Source organism: Pimephales promelas, chromosome 19 (genome assembly GCF_988280905.1).
Source record: "Pimephales promelas chromosome 19, fPimPro1.hap1.1, whole genome shotgun sequence".
Lineage (NCBI taxonomy): Eukaryota > Metazoa > Chordata > Actinopteri > Cypriniformes > Leuciscidae > Pimephales > Pimephales promelas.
Genome location: NC_142787.1, coordinates 10418783 through 10442316, shown reverse-complemented (window position 1 = coordinate 10442316; position 23534 = coordinate 10418783). Strand labels below are relative to the sequence as shown.

The window sequence follows — 23534 nt, the reverse complement described above, 5'->3', positions numbered from 1 at the left end:
CAATTGTGTGTGTGTGTGTGTTTTAGGGTCATGGTCAGGGCCTTGTGCTGGAGGGACACGTGCTCAGGACACACACACACACACACACACACATATACTCAGTCAGTCATTAAGAGACCCGGAGGGGTCTTTGCTTGCGGAAGTGTGGGTGCGGTCGGATGGGGCTTCTTTTGTTACCAAACGTGTGTGTACCGCAGGAGCCCCTCAAACACGGGACGTGCAATTAGTCACACAGGCACACACACAGACACACGCGCACTTCTGCACGCATGACGATGTAGATCGGTTCATTGATGAAAACACACATAAACTGCTAGGATGAATCATTGTTTCATTCTCATTTGCTAACTGCCATTTCTTTCGAGTGTGTGTGTGCATTTACTGCACTAAACAAAGACACTAATGAAAGTGTTTGTGTGTGTGTGAGAGAGTGAGAGAGATATGGACAGATCCATACAACAAAGTAAAGCATTGGCTGCACACACACACACACACACACACACACACACACATTTCTAACACAGGTTGATGTTTCATGTTGTTTAAGGTTCACAAACCTACAGTCCTCCTATTGAACTGCAGCTGAAACTCGATGTCGGATGGGAATAACCGACACCGAGAGCGGCATGAGACACACACGTTTATCTCACTCTCCAATGAGAAACACTGTTTTTATATTCAGTAAAGATTAATATATGCAGGAACTACAGACCATCTCAAACCCCAACAAACGTGATTTACTTCTTAAAAAAAAAAAATAATAATAAAAAAAAAAACCTCGGAAGTTTTATAAGATAAAATTCACTTTTGGAGACTTTGTTCCCAACATGTAGATAGGAATATGACTATAATATTCAGAATATGCATATATCAACACTCTGAACGAGAGTCAGGGTTATTATTATGGATAATTTAAACTATAAAGCTTTTCTAGAACTTGAAATAAAGTAAACGTTGACTTAAATAATATCATATATATATATATATATATATATATATATATATATATAAACATTTTATGAAAATGAATCTGTACTGGATAAAAATATTTGGTCAGTTACTTCTGTACTTACTAAATTTCATATCTAAAACAAATGAGTAGCAAATAATAATAAATAATAGTACTCAAACAAAATACAACCACAACAAATAAATAAGTTAATATAATAATGTCTAATATAGAAATTTACAATAAAGTTTTTAATTAATTTTATATAAAAACAAACCACAGAACTTAGTCTTGGTTTCCACTCGTTTAAAAAACAAAACAAAATTGTATTACATTTTTTTTCCGCCTCACACTAAAAGGTCTAACCTGATTGGCTCTGTTAATGACATCTCGACTAATTCAGTTTGACCTCGGCCTCTTTCTATTGGCTCTCAGCTGACCTCTGACCTCTGGGCACTCAGGATCAAACCAGCATCTCTCAAAATGTCCACATCAGGATCATAAACGCAGACATTCACGGATACACTTACAACACGACGAGACATTAAAAAAACCATTCAATTTAAAATAATTCAGTGTTTGTTTTGATTTCTTAATTGCCTTTGTTCCCCTTTTACAAGTGGCATAAATGTAAATCTAGTCCAGTTTAGTCTATTTCACTTGTGCATTTAGAGACGTCGTTCTCTGTTCAACTCATGTAAAAATAAATAAATAAATAATATATAATGTATCATCCATCATTGTATTCTCTATATTTACTGGTGTATTTATTGTGTTTGTGATCATATAATGCAGTCAAGGAGAGTTGCAGCAAGTGTTGATCTCACCGTCATCAAAGCAAATGAAACGTGGCAAGAGAAATATGTGACGATAAACTGGACTCATAGTTTCACTGCCAAGAGAAATAACTCTCACACACAATCTAAGAGCATTTTCATGCTTTTGTTATTAGAGAAAATCTTACCAGGAAACAAACACACACACACACACACACACACACACACACACACACACACACAAGGTTGTGTATGACATCTGATGTGATTCGATCATCTTTGTTTAATCAGTATATGAGCGCTTCTTACCTGCAATATTAAAGATAAAATCAAAGCTATGACAACAAAACAAACACTGAAATATTGATAATCCTCAGAGGAGCAGCACAACACCTGTATGTGTGTGTGTGTGTGTGTGTGTGTGTGTTTGTATTGTCTGCTATTAATATTACAGCAGTCAGGAGTGTATGGAAGACACACACACACACACACATCATCATCATCATCATGTTTGAAGCCTCAGTGTGTTTGAATCAGCTGGCTTTAGTCAATGAACCACAAGTGCATTTCAAACTTACAAACCCACTATATTTAGCTAAAGCGTGTTTTGCATCTTTCTTAAAAATATATTACACTTTAATATTTGACATGTAATACAGTGACATTTAAATGTTACTAAAAATACTATTTGGTGTCACAGTATTTAGAGGCCATTTATTGTAAAAGTGTTATGAAAGAAACAGCCTTTCCATCTGCAGGTACCTAACATGGCTGCCAGTGTCGATCTTTGTGTGTGTGTGTGTGTGTGTGTGTGTGTGTGTGTGTGTGTGCAGCTAAATCAATACCACGGTGCTGCATTCAAGGTGAAACCAAATCAAACTGTGATGAGGAACACAGCAGACGCACAACACAAATCACACACACACACCACTAAAGCATACACACACAAACTTCACATATGGTTGAAAAATACTAATAAAGTAATATGAATAATAAAGAAGAAAAAAATGTAGCATTTTAAAAATCTCTAAGAATGAAAAAAAAAACACAAATATATATATATATATATATAGAATATAAAATATAAATTGTTATAATTTAATTATAAATATAAATTATTTTTTAAAATTAATAAATTATAATAATAATAATTTTTTTAGAATTAAAAAATCTTAGCATTTCGAAAATCTGAAAAAAGAATGAAAAAAATACAAATACACACACACACACACACATATATATATATATAAAATTATAAAAATATTTTTTAGAATTAAAAAATCTTACATTATAACGTTTCATACTTTTTAATTAATTTTATTATCATATAACTCTGTTGTTTTAAAATATAGATGTAATATTTAATGAAGTAAAACTTATACCAGAATCCATTAAAATATATATTTATGTTGTTAAAAATGTAATAATATAATATAATATAATATAATACAATATAATTATTTATTATAATGTATAATTATATTATTTTTTTGTTAATGAATTCCAGAATAATCACTTTATTTTAATTTACTTTATTAGGTTTTTATTATAGAATGTTTTTAAAAAAATAATTCTTACTTATACCATAACCCATTCAAATACATTTATAATAATTTAAATTAACATTGTAATATAATATAATATGATATAATATAATATAATATAATATAATATAATATAATATAATATAATATAATATAATATAATATAATATAATATAATATAATATAATATAATACAATTCCATTATTTTGTTGTCATTAAATTCCGCAATAAATTATTACTTCAGTTTTTAATTCCAGAATGTTTTTTTAAAATAATTCTTATTCAAGTTTAAACTGCGAATAAAACACATTCTGGTTCAGTGATTGCACATGAGCAAATGTTGAGTGAACTTTAATTTTGAGTGATGTTTTTATTGGCCGATGCTTTTATTTAACACAGCAGCATCATTATCGTCATCTGTCAGTGTGTATCAGTCGGCCGTTCACTGCTTACAACCACGATGACATTACTGAAAAGATATTGCCATCATTTTAACGTCGACCATTATAACAGGAGAAAATGGCTGGTTTTGTAATATTTCACGTCGGATGCAATAAGCGGCAGAACAAACCGTCTTCAGGATGGATTAATCGGTCTCTCGCTCTTTCCCTGCGCCGGGAACACCGTATTGATTTATGAACTGTATCGATGGCGTATCTTTAATACCGGCTGATCTATTTTAATGTCATTGCAGGTGAATCACATTTGCCTCTCGGCGTCCGAAGGGAATCAACTAGAAAGGCCGGACAGTTTCTCCACGTATGTTTTCATTTCCATCTGAAAAAGAGGTGGATTGGGGTGGACGGATAATACAATTATTAAAGCAGAGAGAGCATCAATTAAACAGAGAGAGAGAGAGGAAGAAAGAGTTAGCTTTCTTACCAGCTGTCCCAACTATGAGGACATTAGAGAGACATTTTATACAAAATTAGAAATTTGTTTGCCCTAATTAAACAATAAAACACAACTTCAAAATGTATTAGGTCAAAAGAAAGACTGTATCCTACTAGCAGCCAGATACACTGATAACTGTCAAAAAAAGATGGAGTCGTCGACTAATCAGTGATGCGCTCACACACACACACACACACACACAATGAATTTTAAATTATTCATAGAATTCTGAAATGTTGATTAATTTGTTTACATTTATTATTATTATTATTATTTTATTTATTTATGCTATTTTATTTTTATGTATGCATATGTACATGTATGATGATTGGAAATGCTTTCTAGCAATAAACTGAAACAATTGCTATGCTAATACAGCACATTTGAATTGAATTGAGAGAGAGAGAGAGAGAAAGAGAGCGGGAGAAAAAGAGAGAGAGAGAGAGAAAGAGAACAATAAGAAAGATACAGCAGACGCTCCTTCACGCTGTGAAACAAATCAATCCCATCATGCACCCCGGCGGCAGCACGACTCGAGGATTCGCTCCGACATTCCAACAACAATCGCTCGGCGTTCGCCAATCCTGAACTGAGCTCCGACATCATGGATTATCAGCTCCCATGATGCACTGCTCGCTCAGCCGGCCCGCTCGCCCATTGATCACCGATACACAGACAGGTTACATTTGATAGCAGGGGATTGTGGGAAAGGATTGATCTTTGCCGTCCTACAATACAAGAACAAATCTCACGCTAGGAAATAAACGCTGTTATTGCTCTGCTCTTTGTATCAAAACAAAAGCAAAAAACCCGTTTTGTCAATTCAGTTTTCGTCGTTCTGTATTCCCGACCTGGAATCTATTAGTCCCGAGGAGTCTAGAAACTAAAGACGGAGCAGATTCAGTTAGAAAGCGTCCACCGAGTGCAAACGCAATTTATTAGCGAGGAGGAAGAGGACGTGACCTTCTCTGGGCCTCCTTTCTGAAGGTTAAACATATTTTTGAACTTAAAAACACACACACATGATCCAGAGCTCATTTCTGGAGCTTTATAATCAAAACAAGCGAGGAGATGTCGGTGAATACAGAGCAGATTATGACCCAAAACACACACTCACTCACACACACACTTACATCCGTTGGCATGTTCAATGCCAGTGCTTTTCTTACTCTCTCACTCTCTTCTCTCTGTATATGTGTGTGTGTGTGAGAGAGAGAGAGAGAGAGAGAGAGAGAGAGAGAGACAGTTCAATAGCGCGACAGACGGCCGGTGTGTGTCCGCTGAGACTGGGGCTCGAGTGTCCATGATAAAAGAGCCCACAAAGCGATTGTGACCGCGTGTCTCTTTAATACACACCCCTCCTGCTCGCCCGCTTTCACACACGCCTTTATCAATAGGCCCCAGCACTGAATAGCACAAACACTCTCTATTTGGCTTCCAGTCAATTAAGCTCTAAGCTGTCGGTAAACAGGACTTTTAACTTCCTTCCAAAGGCCTGAAAAAATTGGAGTCACGCGACTGCCGCAAAGAAGAGGCGATGAGAAAGAAAAAAAATGAAGGGTCATTGTTTGCACACACACACACACACAAACACACAATTAGTGCAACTGATCAACGAATAACACTAATAATATCAATCCAACTTCACTTTTGGTCAATTCAAAGCATCCATGCTCGATACGAACTGGTCGAGGTTGAAATGGGATTTAACAATTCTAAAGCTAGTAGTTAATCACTTTTTTAGAGTTACCCAACACTGGTAACATTCTATGTACTTACTAATATGTAACTTTCCACCAACTAATATGTAACCTTCTATTATGTAAAATTCTACTAACTAATATGTAACATTCTACTAAAAAATAATATGTAACTTTTCAGCAACTAATAAGCAAAATTCTATTATGTAACATTCTACTTAAAGTAGTAGTTCACTTTTGAAAAAACTTTTGCTGATAATTTCCTCACCCCTATGTCATCCAAGATGTCCATGTCTTTCTTTCCTCAGTCGAAAAGAAATTTAGGTTTTTGATGAAAACATTCCAGGATTTTTCTCCATATAATGGACTTCAATGGGAACCGGATGGTTCAAGGTCCAAAAGACAGTTAATAACAGTTTCAGATGCAGCTTCAAATGTCTTTAAACGATATCAGACGATGAATAAGGGTCTTATCATGCGAAACGATCGGTTATTTCAAAACTTATTCCAAAAATGTAACTTTTCTAAGGACAAATGCTAGCCTTGCTATATTCTCTGAGGCGCGTTTGCAACGTCACGTAATACGTAATTACGTTCAAAAGGTCAAAGGCGACGTAGCCGGAAGTACAGAGTCAAAATCTTCCGACATCGTTGTTTTTCCTTTTAATTCCTTTTTTTGTAAACGGTGTTTGAGCTAGTTTGCACGTTCAACCTATGCGTTCAACTTGTAAACACTGACTGTACTTTCGGCTACGTCGCCCGTGACCTTTTGAACGCAATTACGTAATACGTGACGTTGCAAACGCGGCTCACAGAATGGAGCAAGGCTAGCATTTGTCCTTAGAAAAGTTACATTTTTGTAATAAGTTTTGAAATAACCGATCGTTTCGCATGATAAGACCCTTATTCATCGTCTGATATCGTTTAAAGATATTTGAAGCTGCATCTGAAACAGTTATAAACTGTCTTTTGGACCTGAACCATCCGGTTCCCATTGAAGTCCATTATATGGAGAAAAATCCTGGAATGTTTTCATCAAAAACCTAAATTTCTTTTCGACTGAGGAAAGAAAGACATGGACATCTTGGATGACATGGGGTGAGGAAATTATCAGCAAAAGTTTTTTTTCAAAAGTGAACTAATCCTTTAATATGTAACATTGTAGTAACTACAATGTACCTTTCTACTAACTAATGTGTAAATTTCTACTAACTAATATGTAACATTCTACTACGTAACTTTCTACTAATGTAACCTTTTTATGTAACATTCTACCAAATATGTAACATTCTAGTAACTACAGTGTAACTTTCTACAAATATGTAACATTTTAAAGGGATAGTTCACTTTGAACTTAATTTTTGATATGTTTTAGCTTACCCCAAGGGCATCCAAGATGTAGGTGTCTTTGTTTCCACAGTATTTTAAATTTTGACATTTTTCGTTCAAACCGTTGTCTGTCAGTCATATAATGCAGGTATGGGGGTCCGCCTCAAAGAGCATGCACAGAGAAGCCAAAATTAAACATGATTTAATGACTCATGAATGTAAGTAAACATTGATGGCCTAAGAGACGAAACGAGCGGTTTGTGTGAGAAAACGAACAGTATTTATATCGTTTTTACCTCTTGTTAACAGCCGTCGAACTGATCTGAATCAGATGTCCAACTGAACCGAACTGAACCGTCTCCAACATTACGCCGGAAGTGATCTCGTGCGTCTACGTCACGCAATGTTTACACAGAGATTTCTGAAGTTTTACATATTTACGTATATCGAAATCATCTTCCATTGTGATTTCCCGTATATCTAAATATGTTTAGTGAAAGGTAAAACTCCCGAAATCTCAGTGTAAACAATGCGTGACGTAGACGCGCGAGAGATCACTTCCGGCGGAACGTTGGAGACGGTTCAGTTCGGTTCAGTTGGACTTCTGATTCAGATCAGTTCGACAGCTGTTAACAAGAGGTAAAAACGATATAAATACTGTTCGTTTTCTCACACAAACCGCTCGTTTCGTGTCTTAGGCCATCAATGTGTACTTACATTTACGAGTCATTAAATCATGTTTAATTTGGACTTCTCTGTGCATGCTCTTTGACGTGGACCCCCATACCTGCATTATAACACCGGTTTGACCGAAAAATGACAAAATTGAAAATACTGTGGAAACAAAGACACCTACATCTTGGATGCCCTTGAGGTAAGATAAAACATATAAAAAATTTATTTCAAAGTGAACTATCCCTTTAAGTAACTTCTATGTAGCATTCTCCTAACTACAGTGTAACATTCTAGTAACTGCTATGTAACTGTCTTCCAACTAATATGTAACATTCTACTAGTAACTTTGCAACTACGTGTAATTGAACTCACTTGAAAATTTGTAGACGGTTCGATTAGGGTTAGTAGAACAAGTAGACATGAACTTGCAAAATTACTTATAGTCCGTATAATGTCTGTTATAAAAATAAAGTGTTACACATATTAAGCAGACAGTCTATTAATACTCTAATGACTGCTACTGTAGTTGACATGCAGTTGCAAAGTTACTTATAAAACAATGTCTAAAGTAGACTATTGTAACGGTGGTCGCCGCCTTATAAAAACGCCGCCGAAATAAAACGTTACCAAAACAATACATCTTAATGGGTAAATAGAGTCTCATCCTACATTATCACCAACTAAATATACTTAAACTCATAAATATGTCACATTACAGGTGTTAAATGGGCTACAAATGACATCTGATGAAAGAATAACAAAAAAAAAAAAACATTATTTCTCGTAGATTAAGCATGACGTCATGTAAAAGCTTAAATGTGGCGCTTCTGTGGCTGAACAGAAGTTTCGTTCTGAACCTCAGAGATAAAACTGCATGTGTACAGAACACACACGTTCAGACACCAGACGTGCTGCATGGAGACACCGGCGTGAGTGTGTGCGTGTGGTGGGACAGACGTCCCCACAACTTCCAGTAAGGTAAAGCGCCAGTAGGGTTGTGGGTGAGATCGATACTGTGGTTTCCAGCATCAGAGAGACAGACAAGTCTCTGTGCAGAAATGAAGACTAAATAAACAGGGTATATGGTCAATATCACAGAGACTACTGGTCTGGTCTAGTGTAGACTTTTCTGGTCGGCAGAATCAAAATGGCATTTACAAAACAGACCATTTACACTCAGATAGAATTACGTTTAAAGCTATAATATGTAGAGTAGAGATCAGAAGTTTGTACGTTTTTTTTTATTATGATAGAAGTCTCTTCTGCTGGCCAAGGCTGCATTTATTTGATCAAAAATAGAGTGAAAACAGTGAAATATTATTACAACTTAAAATAGCATGTAATTTATTCCTGTGATCAAAGCTACTTTTTCAGGATCATGACTCCCGTCTTCAGGGTCACATGAAATTTCACGCTTAATTCAATGTCACTGGCTGTTTCTTGGTAATTATTTCTGAGTGAAAACTGATTCCATAGTAAATCCTTCACCAGTCCTGTTTTAAAACACTAGTTAGTTTCATCACTGTTATAGCGCTCCCTGCTGGTTACTCTAATAAACATGCATGATCATCGGATCTACAAAGCGTTTAGCAGAGGTTAGTTTGATATGTTGTCGGGATCGGAAATGGCGTCCTTGGTCTCGTGCTTGAATTCTCTATTTTCCCTTTTTTTTTCATGTACATTTTTAAAATAGTACATTAGAAACAGACCTTCACCACATATTACCCTGAAAGTGTGAGTGACATGTAGCACACTTGGTACTCACTACACACACACACAGAGAGAGAGAGAGAGAAGCGGATTCCATTAAAACCAAAACGTAAGTGGCCGTTTAAGAGAGTGAATCTCATCCAATTTAACATTCACAAAAGACGGTAGAGTGACTCAAAGGAAACAGCCTTGAAGACAGAAAAGCAAGATGATCGGCTCCTAAGCCATGATGGCTCTTTGAGGATGTTACTGCAATTAAGTGATTCAGAGAGAGAGGGAGAAAGAAAGAAGGTATGACCCTTTTAAGGGCGAGAAGCTTTTATTTCCTGTCTGTAAGATCAGGTGTTTTCTTGGTCCCTTTAAAGGCACAGTTCACCCAAAAAACTAAATCATGTACTCATCTCAAACATAACTGAATGGCTTACTTTCCTCAGCAGTTAAATGATGAACGAATGAGGCACTTGTATAGCTCTTTCATTGTACACGCAAAGCACTTTACAATCGAAAAATTAGTTATTTCGCAGAACGTTAATGCTGATACTGTATGCAGGTTACATACAAAAAGTGGTAAATTCAATACCTTTTAATTGCATTTTTAATAGCTTCTAAATATTTTTTTAAAACCAACACACCATTGAGTTGCAGGTTTATACGGCAACATGTTTCTAACCATTAACAGACCTGCCAACCTTAAAATTATTTCTTCATACCTTCTTAATTCTAGTTTAGACTTCTAAAAAATTTTTTTAATTCGACTCAAATCCAAAATTTCACTGCATTATACAGTGAAAGTCCAAAGTTTCAATACTACTCAACATCTTTTATTCATGATTAATTTTGCACTGCATATAATGTGTGCTGGTCAACTACACCTGAGTACTGGTAATCTAAAAAATAAAAACAGGAAAACTGTGTAATACAAAATGTTTCCTGACATTTTGACAGAAAAAACACAAGCAAGAAAAAAAAATTAAACTTAGGCAGTAAGTTTTAATTTTACAATGATCTTCTCTCTGTGTGTGCGCAGAGTTGCTGTGCAGTTTGTGAGACTCACAGTGTTTGACTATAGGCCAAATAGGCCTTACGCATCTGTCAATTATCCTCATTATCCTATTGCCTGAAAAACAACTGTTTATCCAATAGTTTGCAAAAAAAAAAAAAAAAAACTCGTAAAATGACGATTAATACCTTTTAATAGCCTTAATTTTTTACTAATTTAATTTACTACCTTTTAATACTCTTTAAAACCCTGCGGACACCCTGTGTGACTTCATAAAATCATGAATATATAGACATAAACTAGTTTTATACTGCTTTCTGGAGTAAAAGTGCACTTTCATAGTATGTAACGAGCAGCCTGAACATTCTGCTGGGCATCTCATTTTGTGTTCTACATAAGAAAGAGTAAAAAATGACCAAATGTTCATTTTCAGGTGATCTATCACTTTAAGAATGAAAAGGAATGTTGCATCAGGCCACTCTGAGCACGACGGAACTTTCAGAGCGAGTGCTGATGTCATCAGTAAACTGGAGAGCAAACGCAACAGAAGCATTAAACGAAATGAACACACACAGACACACACACTCAGTCCTTCAATCAATTTTGGAATCTAATTTTAACCAGCTCTCTTTTGCCTAATTTGCTGTATGGAAGGAGCAAACAAAAACATGAAATGCACCAGGAAAAATATGAAAACGATCATGAATTATATAGCTAAATAAAATATGCAACAACAAAAAAAGAGAAATTATATGGGCGAAAATTTAAGGAAGAAATTAAATATATCTTTATTCTAAAATGCAAAAAGAGAAATTTGACTATAGTATGACTATTAATCTAAATAAGTGTGTGTTTGTGTGTGTGTGTGTGTGTGTGTGTGTGTGTGTGTGTGTGAGAGAGAGAGAGAGAGAGAGAGAGAGAAGAGAGAGAGCAGGTGCAGCCTCTGTATGTGTAGTCAACACTAGCTGGTGTTCAACTTTGTCAAATCAGTCAAGAAAGTGTCTATTAACCTCAGTGTGTGTGTGTGTGTGTGTGTGTGTGTGTGTGCGGTTGTACCCGAGCTGGACCATCTGTCACCCCCTCCTGCCCTTTTTACCCCCTGATGGGAGCTGGCGTGCTGCTCTCTGGGCTGTTTCAGGGGGGTTTAACCCCACAACATCCTGACAGAAAAAGAAATGGCCCCAGCAGACACCCCCCCAACCCTCCCTACAACTCTGAACCGTGTTTACTGAAGCACTAGTGCTGTTGACCAAACCTCTAGTGTTAAACCTGAGAGTCATCCTGAAACCACCCTCAACACCCTAGCAACTGCACAGCAAAAGCCTAAACACTCACAAAACCCTAGCAACTGCACAGCAACAGCCTAAACACTAACAAAACCCTAGCAACTGCACAGCTACAGCCTAAACATCCAGAACACACTAGCAACTGCACAGCAACAGCTGTAATTCTCAAAACACTCTAGCAACTGCACAGCAACAGTATAAACTCTCAGAACACCCTGGCAACTGCACAGCAACAGCTTAAAACATTCAGAACACCCTAGCAACTGCACAAGAACAGCCTAAACACTCAGAACACCCTAGCAACTGCACAGCAACAGCCTAAACACCCAGAACACCCTAGCAACTGCACAGCAACAGTATAAACTTTCAGAACACCGTGGCAACTGCACAGCAACAGTCTAAAACACTCAGAACACCCTAGCAACTGCACAGCAACAGTATAAACTTTCAGAACACCCTAGAAAGTGCACAGTAACAGCCTAAACTCTCAGAACACCCTAGCAACTGCACAGTAAGAGCCTTAACTCTCAAAACACCCTAGCAACTGCACAACAACAGCCAAAAACCCTCAGAACACTCTAGCAACTGCACAGCGGCAGCCTAAACTCTCAGAACACCCAGCAACTGCACAGCGACAGCTTAAACACTCACAACACCTTCACAGCAACAACTTCACAGCAAAAGTCTAAACACTCAGAATACACTAGCAACTGCACAGCAATAGTCTAAACAAAAAGAACAACCTAAAAACTGCACAGCAACAGTCTAAACTCTCAGAAGACCCTAGCAACTGCACAGCAACAGTCTAAACACCCAGAACAACCTAGAAACTGCACAGGCACAGCAACAGTCTCAATTCTCAGAACAGCCTAGCAACTACACAGCAACAGTCTAAACACTCAGAACACCCTAGCAACTGCACAGCAACAACCTAAACACTCAGAACACCATAGCAACTGCACAGGCACAGCAACAGACTAAGTTCTCAGAACAGCCTAGCAACTGCTCAGCAACAGACTAAAACACTCACAACACCATAGCAAGTGCACAGGAACAGCCTAAACTCTCAGAACACCCTAGCAACTGCACAGCAACAGCCTGAACACTCACAACACCATAGCAAGTGCACAGGAACAGCCTAAACTCTCGGAACACCATAGCAACTGCACAGCAACAGCCTAAACACTCCTAACATAACACCCTAGCAATTGCACAGCAACAGTATAAACTTTCAAAACACCATAGAAACTGCACAGGCACAGCCTAAAACACTCAGAACACCCTAGCAAACTGCACAGCAACAGCATAAACACCCAGAACAACCTAGAAACTGCACAGCAACAGTCTAAACTCGTAGAACACTCTAGCAACTGCACAGCAACAGACTAAAACACTCAGAACACCATAGCAAGTGCAAAACAATAGCCTAAACTCTCAGAACATCCTAGCAACTGCACAACAACAGCCTAAACAATCAGAAAACCCTAGAAACTGTAACACAACAGCTTTAACTCTCAGAACACCCTAGCAACTGCACATCAACTGCCTAAAACACTCACAACACCCAAGCAACTGCACAGCAACAGTCTAAACTCTCAGAACATCCTAGCAACTGCACAGCAACAGCCTAAACACTCACAACACCATAGCAAGTGCACAGGAACAGCCTAAACTCTCGGAACACCATAGCAACTGCACAGCAACAGCCTAAACACTCCTAACATAACACCCTAGCAATTGCACAGCAACAGTATAAACTTTCAAAACACCATAGAAACTGCACAGGCACAGCCTAAAACACTCAGAACACCCTAGCAAACTGCACAGCAACAGCATAAACACCCAGAACCACCTAGAAACTGCACAGCAACAGTCTAAACTCGTAGAACACTCTAGCAACTGCACAGCAACAGACTAAAACACTCAGAACACCATAGCAAGTGCAAAACAATAGCCTAAACTCTCAGAACATCCTAGCAACTGCACAACAACAGCCTAAACAATCAGAAAACCCTAGAAACTGTAACACAACAGCTTTAACTCTCAGAACACCCTAGCAACTGCACATCAACTGCCTAAAACACTCACAACACCCAAGCAACTGCACAGCAACAGTCTAAACTCTCAGAACATCCTAGCAACTGCACAGCAACAGTCTAAACTCTCAGAACATCCTAGCAACTGCACAGGAACAGCCTAAAACACTCATAACACCCGAATAACTGCACAGCAACAGCCTAAACTCTCAGAACACCCTAGCAACTGCACAGCAACAGCCTAAATGCTCAAAGCACCCTGGCAACTGCGCAGCAACAGCTTAAACACTCACAACACCCTAGCAACTGCACAGCAACAGTCTAAACTCTCAAAACACCCTAGAAACTGCACAGCAATAGCCTAAAACAGTCAGAACACCCAAGCAACCGCACAACAACAACCTAAACACTCAGAACACCCTAGCAACTGCAACACAACATTCTAAAAAATACACAATCAAAATAACACAGCAACACACTTAAAAACACAACACCTTTGCAACAGTAGAGCAACCTTATGAATGCCATAGCAACAACCTAGCGTAGCAACAAATGGCGATCCCACTCAAAAATTTTAAATGGTCAAACACTGCTCATAATTCCTCACACACACAAAAACCTCTTCTCTCAGATTCCTGTAAGCTCTCAACATCTTTGCAGTACTCAGGTCACAGGTTTTGCTCTGGACATCAAAGCTGAATTTTTAACATCTGTCTGTCTCTGGCTGAATTTCCCCAGTGTGGCTCCACTGTGCTGAATTATTAATTTCCAAGTGTTTAATGATCTTGGAGTCTGTTCTCTATCTTATGAACAACAGTGTCCTGTAACTGTGCCATTATGACATCATCATCATCCTCAGAACTAAATCCAAATCAACATATGAATGACCCGTGACCGCTAAACACACGGATGTCCTCATATATGGTTATTCTTAAAGAAACAGAGCACTAAATCTGCCATTTGTGCTTTGGCATAGCCAGACATTTCTCTGAATCCTCTTCAAACCGTTTACTCTGAAAGACTACATGGACCAAAGTAAGTTTACAATCTTGTTCAGTATGACTGAAAAATAATTCTTGCCTCATCCTACGTAATTCCAAGACCTGCAAAAACACCAAGACCTGCAAAATCATTTATCATGAAATCTGGTAACCATGGTGGTATGACTCCATTAAAGAGCAGGAAGAAAAGAAAGTTACTATAAGAGAATAGAAATAGTGCTACATAGATATTGATACCCTCGAGTCTGAAAAATGTGGTGTGTTCAAACAGACAAACAGAAGGTGTTTGGTTGAGGTCAGAGAGCTGTGGGAATCACTGCTTATTTTTCATTTATTTGGGCTTTTATTGGGTCACTGTTCATTTTACGAGGATCCAGAACAGCCGGAGGGCAAACGCTCACGCTCTCGCTCACACACACACACAGTCAATGGAAAATCTACTGATGAACAATCACTTGTGAAGACACAAATAAAAGCACACAAGCTAAATCTATCATGAGAAGGTGGTTTTGCTCTACGGGGTTAAAAAACAACAACAATCTACACTGTGTGCGAAGGTCAAACGTCATGACACCACATGAGCATCAACAGGGAAGGGAAGACATCACACAGGTAAAAGCTAAACTCCTACATTCAGAAGATGAGCTATGAAAAGAGAGATGTTAAGACAAGAGGAAAAATGAAGAGATGAAGTTATGAGTAGCTGTGTTTACATAAACTTTAATTATCCCATTGTAATAGACTCCTTTTTCAGTTGGTAAAAATGGTGACATTTTCTGTGGGCGGAGCTTATGTGGAGTCAGAACGATCCCTCTGGCCACTTCCCTAACGTTAGTTTGCAAGTTTTGTTAACTTGTTTTTTTTTTTTTTTTTTACATTGACTGGAAAAAAATCTGATTTTATCTTAATGTGCAAGGACTCTCACTGTCAAGGACGACGATTGTTATTTGCGAAAGCTATATGCAACTTTTTTTATAAAATGAATTACTTTTTTATTGCCTGTGTTTGAAGGGGTTGTAATCACACATTGCAATGATCCACTTTTCGAGTTTTGCCATTACCTCTGAAGGCCAATATTCATATTTATAAGTGAGGTCTCCGGGTCGGATTTCCTGCGAAATCCATCAGATGTGACGTGCATGCGCGCTCCCGAGCCTCTCTATCCTTCCAGTCAACCATGTCTCTATACAATCAACCATGCGACCAACGGCACTTCAGCTGACGACATGGAGTCTGATAACCCCCCAAAAACGTCCTGCCTCCAGCACAACACAGACTGCAACACAAACTCCACATAAATATAAAAAACAAAGAAGTTTTATCTGCCCAAGCTCGTCAGGGAAAACGTGAATCTGATCGACTCTGGACGAAAACGCGGATCAACATAGTAAACTCTAGTGAAATAGCAAGGTAAACTACATGAAACATGACATGAATACAAAAGAATATTGCAGGATAAAAAAAGTCGGTGCTTTAGGATGTAACTTATTTTATTTACTAGATCTACTGACTAACGTCACTCATCCCACTACTATCATATTGTTTATAATACACATTTCCAGACACGTTCAGTACCGTAATGTTACTTCCTGCGATCTTACTGATACACTGAAACTGTTCAGTTTAGTTCACTAACCGTTTTCGTTATCATATTATACGTTCACCTGTGTTGACATTGCTGATTGTGAAAGATACACGAAAATAGTTAGTGAAATGGCTTATAACATCACATGTCGGCTAAATGTAGTGTAACATTATCATGGTACGAGCACAGAGCATTATTTTAACGTCAAGCTGATAAAAGTAGGCTATTATTGTACCTGCAGTGGAAGTTTACATTAGTTTCCAGCATGTTGTGTGATTATTTCGCCGTTGCGTTGAAAGTCTCCGTGTGGCCGGTAGTGACTGCTCGCTCTTGAGATCTAGCACGCACACGAGCATGAGCGCTCTTGTTGCATTCTGAAACATCACCGCTAGAGGCCACTAAAAATCGCATACAGCACCTTTAACAGACAAAACCAGATTGGCCGACCCGTACACACTCACTTAATGGATGGACGATCTGACAGGATTAACGTTAACGCTACCTCCGGTTGTGTGGACTGACTGCTACACCTATCCGATAGAGAAACTGAGCGCAAAGAGAAACTGAGGGCAAATAAATGTTTAGATGACTATAACTTTGTGCTGAATGGTCATGTATAAGACTTGTGTGTACGATCCGCAGTTCTGCCGAGCCAGCACAGAGAAGACGACAATGTAAAGAGTGACATTACGGTGCAATGTTAATGATGTGAATATTTTTTAGAAATATAAATTTAGATACAGCATAATCATTTTTCATCGATTCTTGCACCTAACAACACAACAAGATAACATTTAATAATAATAATAATTAAGCTCCATATTATGTAGTCGAATCTGTGCTGTTTTGTATTGGCCGCCTCCAGTTTTGCCTCCTGCTAGTGCCGTGACGTAACGTAACGTAACGTCGGCTCGAAATTGGTCTAAAGGTACGGAAGCCCTGAACCGCAACCTAAAAAAAAAAAAAAAATCTGTAAAAAAAAAAAAAAATCTGTAAAAAAAAATAAAAATCTAGCATTTCGAGATTAAAGTCGAAATGTTTCGAGATTAAAGTCGAAATGTTTCGAGATTAAAGTCGGAATGTTTCGAGATTAAAGTCGAAATGTTTCGAGATTAAAGTCGAAATGTTTCGAGATTAAAGTCGAAATGTTTCGAGATTAAAGTCGGAATGTTTCGAGATTAAAGTCGAAATGTTTCGAGATTAAAGTCGAAATGTTTCGAGATTAAAGTCGAAATGTTTCGAGATTAAAGTCGAAACATTGTGCATTCATAACAGTGCGCGTCCACTGGCTCAGAGCGCGCGCGCGCGTGTGTGTGTGTGTGTGTGTGTGTGTGAAGTCGAACTGCCATGGATAAACCCAAAATAGTAGCTTTTTACTTTTATGGGCCTTTAACAAAATTCTACACACGTCTCACACGTGCTAGTGGCAGTGTTTCTGAGGTGTTTTCGTGCTCGTCTAGTCAACACTATCTGGGTCGAGACTCGAGAACACAACAGTAACTGTTCGGTCTCCCTTTTCAACGTAAATACGCTCTGGATACATTTTAAGTGCATCATTCTGTATCCAATCATTTGGCCGGATCCTGTGATTTCCTAAGATTTAATAACCACTTATGGTTGAAGAGAGATTCTCTGATATGATTGTAAAGCACTTTGAGTGTAGGCATATATGAAAGCGCTATATAAATGCCCTATTCATTCATTCATTCATTCATTCATAAAGCTGGATTTCTCCATCCAGTCTGAAAAGTGTTTTCCGTGTTGATTTTCCTATAGGCTAAAGTCTATTTCGGCGCATTATGTTTTATAACGATAAAGTAAGATAAGTAATTCAGATAAAAGTAAAAAGCTACTATTTTGTGTTTATCCATGGCAGTTCGACTTCACACGCACACGCGCGCGCTCTGAGCCAGTGGACACGCACTGTTATGAATGCACAATGTTTCGACTTTAATCTCGAAACATTTCGACTTTAATCTCGAAACATTCCGAGTTTAATCTCGAAACATTCCGACTTTAATCTAGAAACATTTCGACTTTAATCTCGAAATGCTAGATTTTTTTTTTTTTTTTTTACAGATTTTTTTTTTTTACAGATTTTTTTTTTTTTTTACTGACTTTTTTTTTTTTTAGGTTGCGGTTCAGGGCTTCCGTATAAAGGAGTAGTGGCACAGTCTGAATAAAAAAAGTCACAAGTAAGGACGACAATCAGAATTTATTGGCTAAATTCGATTGAAGTTCCAGTCGGATTGTAAGGGGTGGTTTAAACCTTTTCTAATTATGTATACAGGAAAGTTCTGTGCATGTGCAATGAGGGAGAAATGGCAGAAGGCAAGTGAAACAATGTAAGGGAAGTGAAAAGGAAAAGGCAAAATAAAAAAAAGGGAAGAAAAAAAAGGGAAGGGAAGAAATGAGACAAGATGAAATGAGATGTGAACAGATGAGATAATCCAAGAAGAGATGAAAGTAAAGAAGGGAAGAAATGAAATGAGATAAGGAGTGATGGTAAAAAGAGAGAATAAAAGTGAAGAGAAGCGATAGGGTTAGTCAACAAGAGACAAGATGAGCCGTGAAGAGACAAAAGAAGAAAAGAAACGAGATGAAACGGACGAGAAGAGCATGACAGGTGTCATCACCTTTGACCTCTGACCTCTGAGAGGCTGAAGCGCTCTTCTCATCTACTTCCTGTCGTTCGGTGTGCGCGTCGAGCCGCCCTGAGACGGAGACGAACCGCTGTCACATTTGTAAAATGATCATGTATTTGTAAAGAGGTTACGCATCGATAACAAGATTGTGAGTTTGCAGACTGATGATGCGTTTGAGAGCTGAATTCTGAGTTTTCCATCTCTGTCATGATCCGGTGGACGAATCATCAGTCCTGGGAAATATTAGACATACACACACACACACACACACAGAGCATGTATTTTAAGTAAAAAACTAATGAAAACATGCACACACGGATGCTCTGCTCCTATTGGACTCCGCCCACTTCCTGTAAGTGTGATCATGACATCTGAGGTGGGGGTGGATTCACTCTGACCTTTGACCTCTCCAGCTCCTAACATGACACTGACCGCATCTCTCACATCCTGGAGTTTCTCTTTTAAATCATAATAGTGATTATAATTCAGGGAATTGTGACAGATTGAACCATAGATAGGCCCAAATGACCACGATATTACGAATACTTCTCCTGTAACGACAGAGCTGGTCGTTTTCAAACTCTTTATGTTCGTATTAGTGTGATATTTTTATTTAAAAATATTCAAATTCATAAAACCAATATAAATGATGGTTTTTCATGGTTTACCCTTCTTTCTATTATCGATGACTTTTCTAGTTTATGTGATTACAGGGTTTTAAAAACTATTTCTATAATAAAATAACATTTTAAATAAAATAAAAAAATGTTTTAGAGCTTGAAAAACATGTATTTACACTTTTTATACACTTTTATATTTATATTATTTTTACTTTTTCTTTCTGTATTCATTTTTTTTTTATTAATTCTCTTTAATCTGTTTTAAATCAACGTTGATCATTAGCTACTTCAATGCTTCTTTCCATGATCACGCCCATCAAAAACACTACCACTGTGCTGCTAATTAACATATTAGGTTTTAAAAACCTTTCTTTTATGTTTTTATTTTTTTTATTTTGATGTTTTTTTTTCGTGGACGTGTGTTTACATGCAGTATACATATATATTAACACACACAGACTGTTTGAATGGAGTTATTAGGCATATTAACAAGTTACATTTCCTGTGTGTTTGATGGACAACAGGAAGTGTCATTAATTTTTCGAGCCTGATTGATCAGACGATCACAGAAACGAGAGAAACAGGAGCAGATCTGATATCAGCAGAACAGAAGGAGGCATGAACGTGAATCTGAGGTCAGCCATAACACGAAATGCATCTCACACACGCGACGCATCAAACACATCAGCGGTCCTCAAGACAGATGCGTATAAAGCCCGTTCTCATGTTCAGCTGCTGTTGTGTAGCTGGTTAAGGAGGATAAACAGGAGACACTTGCACTGATTATCTCTCCATCGATCCTCCACTCGTCTGGCTGTCTCTCCATCCAAACATCCTTCCATCCCACGTCTAAACCCAGTACAGTAACCCATCTTAGGTCCATTATATGACTTACTTCACAGGGAAAGAAAAAATAGGCTGATGAGATGATGGTGTAAATTTAGTTTCATTTCCACTGAATCATCAAAATCTACTGGTCTACACACACACACACACACACACAGAGATACAATCACAAACAGACAGACAGACACACACACTAACACACTCTCAATAACACACACACCCACAAACACACTCACTCACACACTTTCACACACATCTCCAGTCTGTAAAGCAATCAGTGTTTCTAGCTCTTCTGAGAGCAGCACACACTCTCTCTCTCTCTGCTGCAGTCCAGTCAATAACACAGACATGCATGACGATTTATCATTTTCTACTCTCATTTTTCACTTATTGACATTGTTTTTCCATTTATTCTGCAGAATTAAATCAGTAAGTCCAGACGAACAGTCCAAGTCGAGTGCTGCCTGTCACACTCTTAATAATATATATATATATATATATATATATATTAATGCTACATATGCAATAACTAGACCGTCAATCAAGAATTCTATTTATTTAGTTGAAGTTTTAGTAATTTTGGGTTTTCATCATTTTTTTTAATACATCTATATAGTTTTGTCATTTTCCTTTCTTGTTTAGTTTTAGTCAATTTAGTACATCAACAAAAACTATATGAAAATGAGAAACTTTTTTTATACTTTTATTTCAGTTGACATTTATTGTATTTCAAATTAGAAAAGTTCTTCTGTCCTTGAACAACTCTAACGATGTTTGATGGACAGAGAGCGGATAAATTCACTGGATCTGTGCTGATGTTCAGGGCTCAAGTAATGATGTTGGTGGTGTGGGGTATTATGGGGTATTATTAGGGTCTGAAACCCTAGGCGTTTCTCAATATGCGTTCTTGTCTGTACTTGTGTTCTTGTGGACTTGTGAAACGTCATCAGTCGCTGCCCAAGTACTGTTCCAATTCAAAGTTCACATCTAGCCAAGTCCACTTCAAATCCCCGGATGAGTTCTTGATCCACCCCGTTTACCGAGGATGCATCGAGAGGTGACTTGTGTGGACTTGAGACAGCCAGGTAACCCAGAATGCACCTCGCGCCACCAACCAACAAGCGTCAATAGGAGAGGAGAAAATCCGCGAAATATCAAAATATTACTGTTATTGAGTCATGAAATGTAATTTTAAGAGTGTTTCAGGCAAGAATGTGTTTGTTTAAATCTCAAATCTGTAGTTTATTTATAAAGATAGCGCCTATTTGAAAAATGCATCTGACGTTTTCGGAGTTCTGACATCCAAGCCTTCAGCGGACACTCAGCGAGATCAACCCCGACTGGAACAGCTTATCCTCGAATAGTGCTTCTTGACCTTTGCCGCTGGCTCTGATCCCTCTAGTCTAGTGAATATGATAAACTTGACGTACAATTCGTTTTGTGTATAAGTCTATCTTTGGTCTCATTAAACTAGTTTGTTCCATGGCAAAAAAAAAAATCGTTTTTGAGGTTTCATAACTTTATGGCTATTTAAATTTAACAACATTTTTTATATTATCTTCACTTTGTGAACTAGGGTTGGGCAATAAATATCGATTTCTCGATATTAATCGATTCTCATTTTTACAAACCGATATCGATTCTTAAATCTCAAGAATCGATTAGTCATCCTGTTTCATTTGAATGAATGAGACATTGTATCGCGGCTGCGTGCATCCAAAAAAAAAAATCGCAATAATCTTTGTCCTTTGTTACTATTGATATGAAACAAAGTCTCAATTTTCAAATTAGGTCCATTTTCTTTAGAAATTCAAAAACATAAATAGCGTTTTGGCGCTGTGGCGTGAGATCGCTCTGGAGAAGCAGCAGCGCTGATCTCTCTTCCGGGTTAATAATACCAGTCACAGCGCGAAATAAACATGAACGAGCATCTGAAAGTGTGTTAAAAGATAGAGTACAACTTATCGAAATCCGTATAATGTCACATTGATTCACTCAATCAGCATTTCAACCGTGGAAAGACGTCAGTTAAACAGCTTGTAATCAATGTATCGTCATATTTACCTCAGAAAACCCACATAAACTTGTTAGTCAGCTAGAAAAAATAACTCTAGAGAGGAACATTTTGCTAAATATATACACCATATTACATATGCATTATAATATTAATGTTCTTCAATATTTAATGCATATTTGAATAAATCTGGCAAGTTTTCTATGACAGCCACCATTTAAATGTTTATATTTCATATAATCTTCTTATTATAAAAATAAATAAAAGTGTAATTTAAGTGTCTGTATAGCTACAAAACAGTTAATTATTACCTTCATATTAGGCTAATGAAGCCTAGTAGGCTACAACTAGACATAGACCATAGTTTACAGCATTTAAGAGATTTGATTCCCTTGAGAAAATGTGCCATTTATTGTAACTGATATCCAAAATAATCGAATCGTAATCGAAATCGAATTGCAAGCTTGTGAATCGAAATCGAATCGAATTGTGAAATTTGTCTCAATACCCAGCCCTAATGTGAACAATAAAATAAAATGACATAACCCTGTCTCTGTTTGATAAATGTCAATAAAAATCAATGTTTCATATTTTTAAAATGAAAACAAAAAGATCATGTTCATAATATATGCAGTGAAGAGAATCACGTTGCCTGAACCACATGGCCATTAGGCTAATATGTTGATTTTTTTTTTTTTTATGAAAAGAGGCAGAGTGGTGTTTTATAACATATTTCATTTTATTGTTGACGAAAAGATGCAGTGTTGTAGCATATTTCGTTTTATTGTTGCCTAAAATATTAAGAGATAACCGGAGTAGAGCGTGCTGAGTGACGCAATCAAATACGCTCTGTTCCATTTGCAGAAGAAACGGACTTGCGTCCTCTCGTCCTCGGGAGATCGTTCTCCGGAGTCGAACCTGGC

At 37.5% G+C, this 23534-nt stretch overlaps 1 protein-coding gene across 7 annotated transcripts in view; it reads right to left on the bottom strand.

The window, feature by feature from the left end:
* The window catches only part of wdr7 (WD repeat domain 7), a 152641-nt gene that overhangs the window by 44989 nt on the left and 84118 nt on the right, over window positions 1-23534 (bottom strand). The gene's annotated exons all lie outside the window — the stretch shown is intronic.